This window comes from Limulus polyphemus, unplaced genomic scaffold (genome assembly GCF_000517525.1).
Source record: "Limulus polyphemus unplaced genomic scaffold, Limulus_polyphemus-2.1.2 Scaffold27, whole genome shotgun sequence".
Classification (NCBI taxonomy): domain Eukaryota; kingdom Metazoa; phylum Arthropoda; class Merostomata; order Xiphosura; family Limulidae; genus Limulus; species Limulus polyphemus.
In genome coordinates, this window is record NW_013665637.1 from 1,176,344 (window position 1) to 1,193,318 (window position 16,975).

Below are 16,975 nucleotides of genomic sequence, written 5' to 3' on the forward strand. Positions count from 1 at the left end.
TCACAAGAACGTCGAATCTGAATCACTTGAAAAAAACACGGGGGTGCTTAACTTTTTTCCAGGTGTATAGTTACACATCTTACCTATCCTCTTTGGGAGGAGTAGTTTAACATACTACTCATCACAATACACAAATATAGGAACGAAAAATACCCTGAACAAAGAAACTGTTACATATCAAACCAGTAATAAACAAATACCCTTCAACAACGAAAACAAAACTTTATAACAAAAAAAGCGTACTTTATATATTGAAATACGACAAAACAACTCTTTAATAACCAAAGTGTAAAATGAACCCCTTAAATGATGAAAGTTATACATTAAATGAAAATCCTTTAACCATGATAACACACATCAACATCACCCAGCAATGAAACGACATACCACACCAAAATAACATTTTTACAGAGAAATTGAAGCTATAAAAATACAACCTGTTTCCAAGATAACATATTAACACAAAACGAAGTTATTTTTACACTGATAAGACAGATTACAAATCAAAATACCCTCTAGCAATGAAAACAAAAATACATGAAATAAATCTCTTTAAAGATAACCCATGCTTTTTAAAAAATAACCTCACAACTACAAATGAAAATATTCCTTGTGTAACATAACTTAAAACCCAAAACAACTAAAACCTAAACCATTCACATTAATAAGAGCAAACAATAAAATATTCCTGACATAAAAACAAAACACAGTGATACTAAATGATTGCATGTATACAATATGACCATGATAAGCAAAATAAAAATATGTTATAAAATACAACCTTATAACCAAGATAACATATTAACAAGTGTCCGGCATGGCCAGGTGGATAAGGCGATCGAATCACAATCTGAGGGTCGCGGGTTCGAATCCGCATCCCACCAAACATGCTCGCCCTTTCAGCCGTGGGGGTGTTATAATGTGACGGTCAATCTCACTGTTCGTTGGTAAAAGAGTAGCCCAAGAGTTGGTGGTGATGACTAGCTGCCTTCCCTCTAGTCTTACACTGCTAAATTAGGGACGGCTAGCGCAGATAGCCCTCGTGCAGCTTTGCGCGAAATTCACAAAACATAACTTTTTTTACACTAATAAAACACATTACAAATCAAAATTACATTTTACTAATTCAAATTGTCACAATTAACATGGAAATGCACATAATGATATACGCATACACCGCACACATGAAAATAAAACTAAATCTCAGTCTAAAATCCGTATATATATATACACGCCTTGCAAAAGTATTCACTCTTACCAATAGTGACACATTTTTAATGAAATATAAATAATGTTTTAATGAACTTTGTTTTTATTCAAAACTATAATGGTCAAATGTCAGCAAAACCTGCAAAGAAATTATAAAAAATTAGAATTTGCTGATTGCATAAGTATTCAGCCCTTTAAGTCTGTACTTGGTGGCACCTTTGGCAGCAGTTATGTTTTTTGGATAAATCTCTACCAGCTTTGCTGTTCGTTGGGGATCGTTGATGGTCTGCAATTTTCAAGTATCTCCATAACTTTTCTATTGAATTCAAGTCAAGACTGAGCCACTCCAGGACATTTACTTTCTTCTTTTGAAACAAGTGTGACTTTGGCCTTGTGCTTCGGGTCATTGCCCTGCTGAAATGTGAATTTTCGACCAAATTTTAGATTCTTGGCTGATTCAAGGGTTCGCCTGTATTTTGCCCAATCCATCTTCCCCTCAATCTTGACACTTTCTAGTTCCTGCTGATGACAAGAGTCTCCATAGCATGATGTTGCCACTACCGTGCTTAATAGTAGGAATGGTGTTGACTAAGTGATATGCTGTGTTACGTTTGCGCCAGACGTAACGCTGTGAATTTAGACCAAAAAGCTCAATTTTTATCTCGTCTGATCATAAACCTTCTGCCACATGTCTACAGTATCATTTACATGCTTTGTCATAAACTCCATAGGATAGTTAAGATGATTCTTTTTCAGTAATGACTCCTTTCTTGCCACTCGCCCATACCGGCCAGCTTTGTGTATGGACTGGAATATTGTCGATCTATGAACATTGAGTCCCATCTCAGACATGGAACTTTGCAAACCTTTCAAAGTCACTGTTGGCTTCACAGTGGCATCCATAACCAGTTTCCTGCTTGCTTGGCTGCTTAGTTTGGAAGAGTGGCCTGATCTGAGTATTGACTGAATGGTATGAAGCACATTCCACTTCTTAATGTTGGACTTCACCATACACAAAGGGATAATCAGTGGCATTAAAATTTTCTTGTAATCTTATCCTGATCTGTGCTTCTCTACCACTTTATTCCTCACTTGTTTGAAAATATCCTTTGTCTTCATGGTTGGTTTGTCGTATCACTATGTGAGTTGTGGCTTGAACAGATACATTTACTTTGGAGGCAAGTTAAACCACTTTGATTACACACACAGAGAGGCCATTATACTAATTTTGTGACCTTTCAAACTAATCTTTTGCACCTGAACTGATTTAGGGTTGACTACTTATGCAATTGAAAATATTCTAATTTTCTTTGAAAATCTAGCTTGCATAATATTAGAGTTTTTTAATAGCTTTCTCAATTGTGTAGATTCTAAATATTAAGTCCCATTTGAAAGTTTCATGATTGCAAGCTCATTCGGCAAAAAAATATGGAAACTTTGGAGAGGGTGAATACTTTTGCAAGGCACTGAATATACACACAACAGAAAACAAAACATTAATACTACATACATACTATTAGAAATATATGAACACTATACTTAAAAGAATTAAACAATAAATGTGTACAAAACATTCAAGATGTATATATGCACAACCCGTAGCAACAATAAAATACGAAAGTGTCTGAATACTCCCAGCAGGTTCAGAATTTCTGTCTCCAGAAGTAGAAATAAGTCCAGTAGCTTTAAATCTGTTGACAGATTTACAGAAATGAATGTAACCAAAAGTATGGAACAGCTGACACGTGTGTGACTAAAGAAATGATATCAGTATTGTTCGTCATGATTCACCATAATTTCTGGTTACATCATACACCATTTCAAGAACAAACTTTCTCAAACTTTGAAAGCACATTTTGTCCTTCTTTTCATTACATCAAAAGAAAAATCACCACACTTTGGCCATATTATAGTGATTCAACTCTCTAATGATCATTGTTAAAAAAATGAATAAGTTTAGGATTATATTGCTGAAATTCGCAAAAATAATACAGCCCAGTATTAAATGTTCTTTCTGTCCTCTGTGTTATTTCCAGTATTATCAAAAGAGATAATTTCTGTGATCTGAAATGGTCTTACCTGGAGTTGCCTAAACTAGTTAACTTTCTGCTAATGGTATACGACAATTTCTATGGCACATTAGGTACCTAATCAGGACTGACCGAAACTGTAGTCACCTTTTACTTTTTATGGACTACTGCAGGAACTAAGGCGGGATTTACAACACTAACAGAATGATCACCATCACCAAAATTTGATCAAACTTGTAGAATAAGACTGGAAACAATTCTGTTACAGCAGCCCTCTGTCTCGGGTCTCGAGCTTGACCTAATTCCAAGGCTGCAGTCTCTGAGGTCGTTTCTCCTGTCACAATGATTCACATCTATTATGGACTACTGCTACATTCCCTCCACTATCCTCTGGTTGTTATAATAACAGGGCCTGGATCAGGTAGGAAATAAATTGGATGGAAGAGGGGGTGGGTTTGAGACATGTATCCAGTTCCAGTAAACCCTTTACGTACCAAATGTAAGTATCAATGAAAGTATCAAGTCATTGTTTCTGCAAGTAACTTCTTACAGTCCAGTACTCACAAATGTTTTTATAACTCTATCGAAGAGTTGGATCAAACTCTTTCATTCTCATTCCAGGTTGCTCCCTGTAATGTTCTCAGTGAATGACTAATTTTGTGTTGAATAATGCCTATGAATAACTTTACGCTGAGTTTCATACCTGTATGTCATGTACATATAATCAAAACGACATATTTACAAACACGTAAATTTCCAACTTCCACACATTAATACAAACACAAAACTATCGAAAGATCATCCAAGGGTTTGTGCTTCTATTTAGTACTCTTTAGTTTCTTTAGTACCGCTTTGGTAAGAGTAACATGCTACTACTGCGAGCAGTGAGGCTCATAGTATTTTACAGGCCACACAAAATAAACACTACACTTACTGGCAGAACTTGGTGAAGTAGACTATTCAGCGAAAATTCAATATGCTAGAAATATTATTACTCTGTTTCTACTTTGTATAGTAATGTACGGTTTCTTGTAAAAGTGGACTAAATATTTTGGATTATATCAAATGGACCTTCACTGTTCTGAAATGACCACCAACTGCATAAATTTGGGCCAGTAAATTGTTTTAATACGAGTAGAATCTATCTGTGTTTCTTGGCTTCATAGAAAGGTAAATATAAGCAACCATATTGAAAGAAGATTTATTTCACTGAAAAGTTGCCCAATTCACCTTCTTCTTTTTTCTTTGTAGAATCCAACTCCCTCACTGCACATGGAGGAGTAATACATAATTAACTGTATGTGAGACAGTTTCTCTGAAGAACTCCACAGTTGGTTCTGAAGAGCTACTGCTAATCTGATAAAGGAATGTGATTTTCACTAGAAAAATCGGTCGGAAAGCAAGGGCCGAACACTCTTTTTTTATTGGATTCTGGTACAATAACTCTTTACCTTCAAATTTTCGAGTGGTAATTACTGCAAAGTAAAGTACCACTCAGAACTGGGAAAGAAAAGACTGCTAATCCCTTTCATCAGCTGGTGGCACGAGTGGTTAGAAAGTTGACTAATTAACTAAATTAACTCTTTACTAATTAACTAAATGAATCAAGCTAAGAGCCACGCAGATCAAGCATCAGTCATAGCACTGCCTGTTCCTGAATCTACTCATTCCAGATACTGATCTGTCTGGAATATTTAGAAATGTGTCACAGTCCTTCATCAGCTTTTGTGTATTACAGTGAAGAAGTTACGCTTCCACAACAGGCTTACGTGGTTTCGTGTTCCAGATCTCATATTCCATTATCAACATTTAAACTCAGTGAGATCATTATTATTGCACACCATCTTAGAAAACATACATTGACATACTAACTACAGACTGTCAAATGTACATGGGCTTTGCTTTCCAAAACCATGTTTAAACAAACTAAAGGCACAAAAGTTCCTTGGAATTGTATCAAAAGAATTAACAAATATGGGGTTGAATGAGATTGGCGACTATCAGGCTCGACGAAAAACGTCCTTAAAATTCTCTATAACAACTAAGAACATCCTTATCATTTACGATCGATAGCCAATGGTTGGTTGGTTGGTTGATTGTTATAAATCGCAAAACTACATAATGGGCTACCTGCACTGTGTCCATCGTGAGAAATTAAACCCCGGAGTTAAGAGTTATGAACACTTAAGCTTACCTTTGAGCCACCAACACTAAATGACACCCTAGCTTGATAATCGAGTGAAAAGCATATAATGCAGTGCACACATCGTATTTTACTCTACTACTCAATAGCTTGGAGAGCAAGTTATTCAATTTCTTATAGCTCTTCAGTTATGCAGACTGTAGGTTTTCTAGGTATTATATCTACTATCTTTAGCTGTTCTAGTTCAGGTTATCGAGTGATCGTTCCAAATTTTATCAGACTATCACTGTTAACTAGGAGAACATAATTTACAACACCCTTTCAGTCATTGATTTCTCGACAAAATGACTTCCTTAGCTGGATTATTATCTCAACCAAGCGGTCAAAAAGTTGATGTTTCAGCTAACAGTTGCCATAATGACACTCCTCCTCTTTACTAGTTATCTAAATGAATCAAGCTAAGAGCCATACAGATCCAGCATCAGTCACAGCACTGTCTGTTCTCGAATCTGTTTATTCCAGACACTGGACTGTCACAAGCGTATTTTTGTAGTATTCGTTCAAGTAAACCAAGGTCTAATTCAATGTCACAACAAAGATACAATATATTGTTTTCACAGGTTTCTACAGTTTGTATTTTTCTCACCTGGAAAATGGCTTGCGCACTCATGGTTTATACTTCATTACAGAGATATGTTATTTATGATTTGTTCTGTTTCTAGTTGATTGCTGGCTCGTTAGTTTCATATCTTCCTGGGCATACTAATTTTCCTTTGCCGATGCTATTCACTATGTTACAGCTAGTTATCTTTGGATTCAATGTGCTCGGCGCTTTACATCTCTTTGCTATTTACCTATAGGAAAAATCCTTCCTCAAAAGGAAGTTCAACATTAAACTCCATTCATTATCATATCAGTGGTGGCATTGAAGTGATTAATTATCTAGAATTCAGAATGAACTATTAACATAAATGCTAATCATGTTGCCCGTGGCCCCACAGCTTACATCTGCGTTGATGCACCACTCACATTTTTATACTGTATAATTAAATCTCCTATAATAGTTATTGATAAATTAATCAATTTGCCAAAACTCTCTGATTTATGTGGGTTTGTGTCAAATGCTCCAAATGAAGTTAGTAAACATTGAACAAAATACGTAAGTGGATACTACATATTTTCTGTTTTAGCGGTTCCACGTTGAAGTTGAAAAATAAAACCACCATATTTGCTTACATGCTAAAATTATACTTGCTATAGGCAGCTGATGCATCCAAAGCAGGCAAAAATCACCGTGTACAATCGCCTCCAAAATCTATAATGCTGCCTCGTTAGTTACACTAAGTCAAGAAAAATAGAGTTAACTTACTTTAATCGAACTCTCTAGTAACATTCATGTGGTAAGTGTATACATAGTAATAACTGGTAGAGTCTGACTCAAAGAAACGTGAAGTTTACATTATTATTAGTCTCCCCTACACACACTCAGTGGGTCAGCACTAACTTTACGGACTTGCGATGCCAAAATACGCAGTTCGATTCCCTGAGTTAAACAAAATGCATATTGCCCATTGTGTAGTTTTTCACTGAGAAAACAACAACATTAATATTAAATTATCTCTTTTCCTACTGGCGCTTCTGATGAGAGCTTAATAAGGTAAACCCTACCCCCTAGTTTGAAAGAGATTTGTTGAATCGATTTCATGTTAAAGTTTTATATTTTATAAGCATATTCCTTCTAGAATATTTTGACAGGAATTAGAAAGTTAGTTATTCAATATAATATGTAAGTTTTAGTAAATTTTAAGTTATTCACATTAATCATTGTTAATAAATTTCAACAAATAATTCAGATCCTTTATATTCAAAATTCCCATTTCGTGGTAAACGTGAAGCAATATGACACCACGTAAAATAAATAGTTAATTTAATTAAAAAACAAATATGTTACAACTTTTTTATCTGCAGTGTAATCAAAATTATACCGTAACACTAGTAGTATAATAAATATTCAATGGAAACTCACGTAAAAAAATATAAACTATCAAATTTAAACAATGAAAATTAACATGGAAGAATGAATTTAAAGGCCCGAATCCCATATTAAAAGCCATAATAACATAATTTGTTTGAAAAAGAGTTATTTAACTTTAAATTAGATATACGTCTCTCATTTATATAGTTGTTTCTTTCACGTGCCTGATCTTTATAAAAATAACATGTGGATATATTGAGATTCAAAATAAGCTCGCTTTTTTCTTTAGTTAGTACAGGTTAAATGTCCTGACTTCCACTTTGTAGCAACTAAAATAAACATTTCAGAAACACTTTTGCTGAGATCTATGTGTTGTTTACGTACTTTTCAAACTTGTCTTGAGTTTTACGCAAAAAAAAAAAAAAAAAAATGCGTCGAAAACAAACTTTTAACACTATACATCTTCTGTAAGTCATGTAAATACATATACAAAATTTGGCGTCAAACTTTCAAATGTTGCGTTCGTGGTTATTGCTTAATTTTTTATCTTCACTCTTTAACCATGTTTTATTCAGGCTTATCATCATTTACCATCTAGTATATTGTAGTGCTAAAATTTTAGAGTAGTAAGATAACATCTCTATGAGGAGCTCCCCTCACAACATAAAAATACTGCCCTGTTTTTCGCTATATGCCGCTGCATTCATTATGTGTGTGAAAAGGCTAACGACAGCAAGTTGAATGCAGTAGCTGTTATTTAGTATATGTTTCATCGTTACAGAAGGAAGGGTGAGCATAAGTAAAAGGTGAAATGTAACACGAGTCTAAGCTCTTACGAGGTCAGAATCTACAGGATATTATAACTTAGAGAGTGTCTTTTGCTTTGGAAAATAACCAATAAAAATGAATTGTTGCTCAGTAAATCTCATCCAGTAATAATTAAGTTTTAATAGGATTACCAGTGAATATAATAACGACAAATGTAAACATTAGGCCAAGAACAAGCAATCAATCTGAATCTTGCTGTGATTGGCTCGAGAGAACGTGTCAATGAATATCAGGAACGCAAATTGCTCAGGAAACTGAATAGTCTCTTCGAATATATTCATTGTGATAGTGTTTTCACGCCACTAAGATTATATGCAGACGATACCCTTTGATGAGAATTATATGTGCCATCATTCTTCATTCTGTATAATATTGATGGTGTTTAATAAGTTCATATCAAGTGAACGATTTCATTATACAAGCTCATAATCTTTATAGCTTTTGGTGCAGAATTGTCTGAAAAACTACACCGTCATTAATTGGTAACTGATAGACTAGAGGAAAAGCAACTAGCCACAGCACTCATCTACAATTCTTCGTTTACTATTGACAGATAGGATAGTGCGATTTGGCCGTCAATATTATACAGTCGCGACCTCGAATATGGAATTTTTGCGGCAACAGGACGCAAACCAGGAATCGTCGGATTAACAGACTCGTACGTTAACCACAAGGCCACATCTGGCTCAGTGTTTACGGGAGAAGATCCATTTTTTTTTCTATATTGATTTAACCTAACAACCTTTACAGACATACATGTATGTTCAGGATAACCCTCAAAACATCTAGCTATTTGGGAGTTCTTCCCTTACCCTCTAGATTCATTCTTAGATAGAAAACGTAAACCGGATTTACAACAATTCAGTACACAAATCTACATAACGAGCTTTACATTGCTCTTAATATTAATCAAATAGTGAAAACTCCTAATAGCCCTTGAACTATTGGATTCAAAATCCAGGAACGCTAACCACTAGGCCACACTCCTGCCTATGATCGTTAAGTTTGTTACCATAGAATGTCATAAAAATATCGAAGCCAGGTAATTTGAATAATTAAGAAGGACCTTTTTAGCAGAACTTAGGAGGTTAACCTTTTAGGTCAAAGAATAGAGTGCTCTTTCGCTTACCTAATTTACTGAGTTCAAGTCCAGAAAAAGAAAAAAAAAGAATACTTGCATTATCGTCGTAATGGCTCGGATTGTTCATCAAATAGTATTTTAAATATCTCCTCAATAGGTCATTAGAACTTTACACAGTGTTTCCTTTTACAGTAACATCTTTGTAATGACTGAGTCACAAGTTCTGGGAATGTCTGTAAATATCATAGCAAAAAGTTTGAATTTCTTGTTATTCTTTCTTCTGCTTGTCCACAGTGACACAGCGGTATGTCTGCGGACTTATACAGCTAGACACCGGATTTCGATACCGTGGTGGGCAGAGTACAGATAGCTCTTTGTGTTTAATAACAAACGACAATTCTTCTGCTTCTTTTTTGTTACATAATAACTCAAAAACCAAAAAAATGATGTTAACCAATTTCACCGATGTGACATTGTTTCGAACGTACTATCTGCTTTTATAAGTATTATTAATAACTAGTAGTAATTTTAAAAAATCATAATTCTAGTGTGAAGGATGTTATCATTATCCCTTGAAGTTAGCTTTTTTACAGACATTTGGTGTTCCTTTATAAAGTTTAACTACAGTGTGGAACAGGAATTACTAGTCAATAGTAAATGAACAATAAATATTACAGTTGGTTATAAATACAACTTTTCTATGTCTACTGAAACACTGCATTAAAAATAACAAACAAACAAGAAAAAATAACCTTTGATAAAAGAAAGTAAGTGTAGGGATGGCTAATTTCAATTCTTCAAAAAGAATGCAAACAAGATAATAGGGATGGCATTTACATCATCCCTACATAATAGCATAGGCACACAGTGTAGTAGAATGTTAACAGACGAAAATAGGATAAATTATACTCAATTGTGATTGAATAGTTATATATATTGCTATATGTTAATTCTTGCCTGTATTATTATGTGGGGATGATGTAAGTGTCATCCCTATTATCTTCTTTGCAACGTTTTTGAAGGATTGATATTAGCCATCCCTACATTTACTTCCTTTTTTGAAAAGTTTTTTCTTTACTTGTTTACATACTCTCATAAATTATTTAAATGGGACATCTTTATACTGCGTTACCAAGTTAACAAGTGTATGAAAACTGTCTTCATGGTTACTTCGTTTCGTAATATGTGTTCATCAAAGTGGATACCACGTTACTCAAACAGTGTACTTCATTAACTGATAATCCGTTATTCACTTCCACTGAATCAGGAGGTTGGGTTGTAATATTACTACGTTCATATTTATATTATTGTAGAAACAACAAGCAATATAATCCGAAGATAAAACAAAATAAATTTTTCTGTCATGTTAGCGTACTAACAAATATAATCAAATGTTGACAGTGCTAGTACAGTTTTATTAAGCCTTGAACCAATAATATATAGCAAACATAATTTTTGTTTTGTTGATTTTTGCATAAAAAAGGCAAATTCGGGATGCTTCATGAGACAATTTCTCTCTTTTATTTATGCATTATTTTATTTATATCTTGGTTATACATAGATAATATGATTTATTTATAGGGCCGCGCGTGGCCGTCTGACATGGTCTGGTGGTCAGGACGCTCAAATTGCAAGATGTGAATCGCGAGTTCGAATCCCTTCACCAAACTTGCTTGCCCTTTCAGCCTTGGGACGTTATAATGGTCGTTGGTAAAGTGTAGTCGAAGAGCTCGCGGTAAGTGGTGTGGACTGACTACCTTTCTCTGGTGTATGACTTCTAAATTAGGTAGGACTAACGCAGATAGCCTTCGAGTAGTTTTGCTCGATATTTAACAAAAAAAAACATAAAAAATATAACGTAACAGTTAATCCTGTTATTTCCCAGTTTGCCTCTGAAGAAGAATGATCCACATTTTGAAAGCGCTCGGATTATAGGATATCGTATTTCTGTGTTAAATTAATCTATTGAACCTACATTTTTTTTTTCTTACATCAAGAATGTTCCTTAATTACTCTTACTTGTATAACTCTACGTACGGTAAGTTATTTTCTATCTTTTAATATTTGTTTGACATTAGAAAACGGAAAGCATTGATGTTTTTTAAATAAGAATGAAATATTTTTATTCATAAATGATTAATTTGAATATTAGAGATAATTTCAGTGAGCAAAATATGTGAACTTTTATTTTTTTCTGATTTGAAAGACGTTTGGATAGAAAGTTAAAAATATATATACAAGTCACCAAGTTTCAGTTGAAAATACTAAAATCTGATTTACATGGTTGAATGCTGTTCTATAGTAATGCTGAAATATTTCAACTATATCAGTGACCAGTGTATGATCAGCCCTTAAACGACTACTAGGGTAATTTCCTTCTAAACGACAAGAGATCGCACCGGAATTTCAAAATAAAAAATTGAACAGACGGAAAACGGACGATTCTTTGAATTATTTATTTATTTCACCTTCGATGTAAAAACATTTCTTCGTTCGCTTCAATGGTTATTTATCAACGTCATTAAAAGTGGCGTTTGCCGTGCGTCTTCGCGAACTTCTATTATACGCACCTGTTCGGTTCTTTTCACTTTTGATTCATGATTCAAATATTGCTACGAGTAAGATAGCGCTTTTAGGCATGCCATTACTTTTGAAAAATAAACTGTCTGGTAAGCTAAATCTTTCATATAAATCGCTAATTTTAGGTAAAAAATATATAGTTCGTTTGAATAGAGCTGTTTAAGAACAAGTAAAAGCTTGGAATGGTCTATTACTTGTTAAACAAATGTTTATACAACTCTGTTCAATTATGTACCAGCTGCTCAGTGTCGGCTAACAATACGAACAATTAAATTATGGCTGAATGCTACAAGTTCTTCAAATACCTATAGAATGATAGGTTTTTTTTTGTGAGTGTAAAACACTTAAATATACCATATAGTTCGTTTATTTATGACAAAGCTAGTATGGCCACCTGTTGCCGTCCCTAATTTTGAACTACTGACAAGAGGGAAGGCAGCCATTCAACATCACCAAACTATACACCTTTGCTGCTAAGGGATTGACTGTCACTCTTATAACACACCCACAGTTTGAACTACATGGAATATTTCATGGCATCACATGGGATCGAACCAAATTAGCCAGCTCCAAAATTCAGAGCTCTACCTCAGGGCTAACACGCGCCCTATTTGATGATATAATTACAGTTTGTTGTGTTTTGTTTTTAAAGTTAAGCACAAAGCTACACAATACCTATTAAGCTTATAAATACTGTGGTTATTTGGGGTAAAACCTATACGCTATGGCGAACACTAGATACAAATTAATTGATTCCTAGTTCTGTTCTTTACTGCTGAAAGTATTCAACTACAGCCATCGATGTCGAAAGGATAACAGTTTACTTCGAAGTCAACACGAAGTAAGGACCCATTAATTCAGTGACGATATAGTTTAAAGGCTGTAATTATAAAAACCGGGTTTCGATGCCCGTGGTGGGCAGAGCACAGATAGCCCATTTTTTTTATTCATAAAATTACTAACAGCTAGAAACAATTTGAACGATATCCTGGTTGTTTGTTTTTTTCATTTATGTTTCATAATGATGTGGAATTTTCACGATGTGTTTTATAGTAATAGTGTAATAATTGTTAAATATTTTGAAAGTTTATATTCATGATGTTGTAGAATTGTTAAAATTAATATAACAAATTGATTTTGGGTCAATTATCCCTTTGTTTCTACTATGTATTTGCTACATAAAAATATAAACAACTATGAATATTCGTATTGGTATATAGTGTAACTAACGGTATATACACTTTTAGATCAAATTTGATAAAAAATAAGATAAAATATATTATCGAGAAGTTACATGTGTGAAAATACACCCTCTTCTCTCCCCCCCCCCCAAAAAAAACGGATTATTATTATTTTTCATTATGGCCAGCAAGTTTTGTGCTGAAAGTAAATTCCTAAGACAAATATAAAAAGGAAAAAAAAGATAATTTTGGGGAATTTTAAAATAATAGAGAAATGTGATAAAGCGATAAGTTTGATGCAAAATAATATTTTCTAATAAGTTTCATAATTATTTTCAGAACGTTTCGGAGAATTCAGAATGATAAACAGATCTTTATTACGTTAACCTACTACAATTAATTCAGCATCTGTTATGTTAGTGAGCGTTTTTTTATGTGTTATTATCCATACATTGATTTTATCTTTTTGTTAAACTTTACAAAACTTTTACTCAGATGGGACGAAAACGTGCTTCAATAAATGTGTTATAACTTGAAAACACACATTTGTACTTTAAATACTGAAATTGGTTTCAGTGTGTCTAATCAGATTATCATAAACTTTTATAAATATCATTTCCTATAAACAAAAATACCAGAAGAGTGATTTTACTCGTGTTGACACAGTATAAATATTTATTGTGGCAGTGTCAAGAAAAGGATTTGAATTCACAGAAGAATGTATTGTGAAATGCATAGCTGATTTATTGTTAAATATGATTTTAAAATGTTGCCTTATGTACTTTATTGCAAAGATTTGTGTACGGTTTTCCTCATAATGCTTGAAAAATAAATAGAACACACCACTTACAGTATTTTTCACTGTTGCCTTTCAGCTACTCTGCTTTAACTTCATTGTTGTTTGAAATGAAAAATGTTGTCTACATTCACGGAAATCTAATTACGGTTAGACGTAAGTTAGGGTCATATATTTCCAAGGGTTGTATTCGGTCAAATTAACTTACCTGTTAGTCAACATTAGAAAATTAAGACATAATATGCGATAATTTGAAAACTTAAGAAATATATTTTATTCGAAATCACAAATTGTTATTTTATGTTATTAAAGTTGTAAGTTTTATATGTTATTTGGAGATAGCTTCCGTAAATGACTGTAAGGGTTTGTGTTATTCCTACAATTAGTATCTTGCAAGAAAGCTTTAATAAAGAAGACAGATGTCTGCCGTAGTTTGAACGAAATGTTTAGTTTCATTATATTAAGCAAAGAATGAGAAGTCTTTTTAAAATTTGAGTGTGAGGAGCAATGTATGAATAACTTGTGTTCATCGATGGGCGAATGCTAAGTTTACAAACTTAAAAAACCTCAAATTCAAGGTTCGATTCCCTTGGTTAATGATGTGTAGCTTTGCACTAAGAAAACAACAGAAGTACCCTTTGTATACAAACGTAACACGACAGTGCGAGGACAACACCTTTTTAGATCTAGTTTTCTCTGTATTCGATGCCTTTAGAAAAACACTAATTTCCTGATATAATTTTTAAAAAATATTATTCTTTTAGGCAGGCTAAGAGTAAGTTAATCTATGAGACTTTAGGCGTGGTCAAATACATCAATCGAAATGGCTGACCTCCTGAGTCCAAAGCTGTAATTATATCTAAAATCGGTCAAGAGATGACGGAGCTATTCTTTGAGTCGCTATGCCGCGGCTAATAATTAAAGTACATTTCATCAGGCCCCCCAGTGGCACAGTGGTATGTCTGCGGACTTACAACGCTAGAAACCGGGTTTCGATATCAGTGGTGGGCATAGCACAGATAGCCCATTGTGTAGCTTTGTGCTTAACTTCAAACAAACAAACAAAAATTTCATTAGAGAAGAAAAGTCGTTGAAGTCATTATCAGAGTTTCGCCTATATGAAATCGAAAATATTTTAAAATAAAAAATGAATACATTATTTAAAAAATGTAAAATATGGTATTAAACTCAATATGCCGAAATATATTCTTACAGTAAATGTTACAAAAACACTTTGGAAGGTTAGTATTTTACGTCATACTGAGCCTATAGATGGCGCTAGACGTAGTCCTGTAAATTTCTAGATTGGATGCTAGTTGTTTAAACTGCCCACCACGGGTATCGAAATCCGATTTTTAGCATACTTACTGCTGAGCCACTGAGGGGTAAACTCATAGATATATCTGTCAAGTATTTGGCCATTCACACTTTAATTTTTTGTTGCTCATGTTCAGATTCAGTATCATTGTTTATTATGTTGTTTGCATGAAAACACTAAATACTTAGTTTTATGCACTGATAGGCGATGTTTATGTTTGGTTTGATGAAAATTGGGAATATCTAAAATATCAATAGTAATAGTAAAAACTATTTGTGAGGCTGTTAACATCTATCTCATATATCTAACCTTTAGCTGTTCTTTCTTGTTACATGAAAGAATTTTTAAAGAAGAATTATAAAGAAGACTTTAAAGAAGAAAACTTGCATTCGTTGTAGTATAAGAGAAGTTCGAATGCTGATATATGACTAAACATCCGAAAAAGAAAACTAAAAAACAACGATCTAAAGAAGTCGCTTGAAATAAACCCTGTCTGCTGATTTATGTAGTTCTTTTCGTAATTTATAGACGGTAACGAATATCATTATGTGGTCTGAAACAAACCGTAAATTTAAAAAAAAAAATAATTAAAAGAGATAAGTAGTATGCACGAAGCGAACACAGGTGCTCAAGCTCATTCAACATAAACTAACGATCAATTTATAATACCAGCACTGCAAGACTCCACGTAAGTGAAGGTATGCGAAGAACAGTAAGAAGGTGTTTTGAAACTACTATGTCAATGATAGATTAATTATATGTATTGGAAAAATTAAACCCAAGTTGAAGCATATTAAGTTCGTTTATAACGATACAATTGAAAAAAAAAATCGGAAAGTAATATAAGCTGGTTTATACCATATGCATTTCAAGTGATATAAGCTGGTTTATACCACATGTATTTCAAGTGATATAAGCTGGCATATGCATTTCAAGTGATATAAGCTGGTTTATACCACATGTATTTTAAGTGATATAAGCTGGTTTATACCACATGTATTTCAAGTGATATAAGCTGGTTTATACCACATGTATTTCAAGTGATATAAGCTGGTTTATACCACATGTATTTCAAGTGATATAAGCTGGTTTATACCACATGTATTTCAAGTGATATAAGCTGGTTTATACCCATGTATTTCAAGTGATATAAGAAGTACAGAATCTTTCCCGTGAGTTAAGAAACGAAGTTTTATATATATATAAACAACTGTTGCAAAAATGTACTTATTTTATTTTTAGACTTGCATCTTTCGTTCAAATCTTATTCCATCAGTAACTACTATTATGTTACATACTAAGTTAATTTGGATTCGAGTCGGGCGTGGCTTAATGGTTACCATGCAATAATGTGAAATAGTGGGTTCTTAGTTAGCATCCTATTGTTGCAAAATCATGCTTCGTAGTTTGGGACTATGGATGGATTATAAGAGTGACGGTCAAATCCAACTATTCGATTAAAGTAGATCAGGTGTCGGAGGTGGGTGTTGTTGGCTAGATGCCCTCCTTCCAGTCTATCAGTTCAAAAATAGAGACGGCTAGCGAAGGATCTTCTTGTATCTTTGCACGAATTTCAGAAACATACAAACAAATTTGGATTCAGCTGCCACAAGGCACCGTTAAAATTTAGCATTAAAACGTGGAACAACTAAAACTTAAACTCTCCAAAACTGATAAAAGAATGAGTACTGAAGATAATTTCAAATGTTGAAGTAGTAAATGTTTTATTATATAGTCTCATCAACACAACTTTTGAAACTACATACACTGAGTGGTCACAAGTAAATAGACACCTAATGTTTCGTCACTTAACTGATTTATGCTAACTAATTTG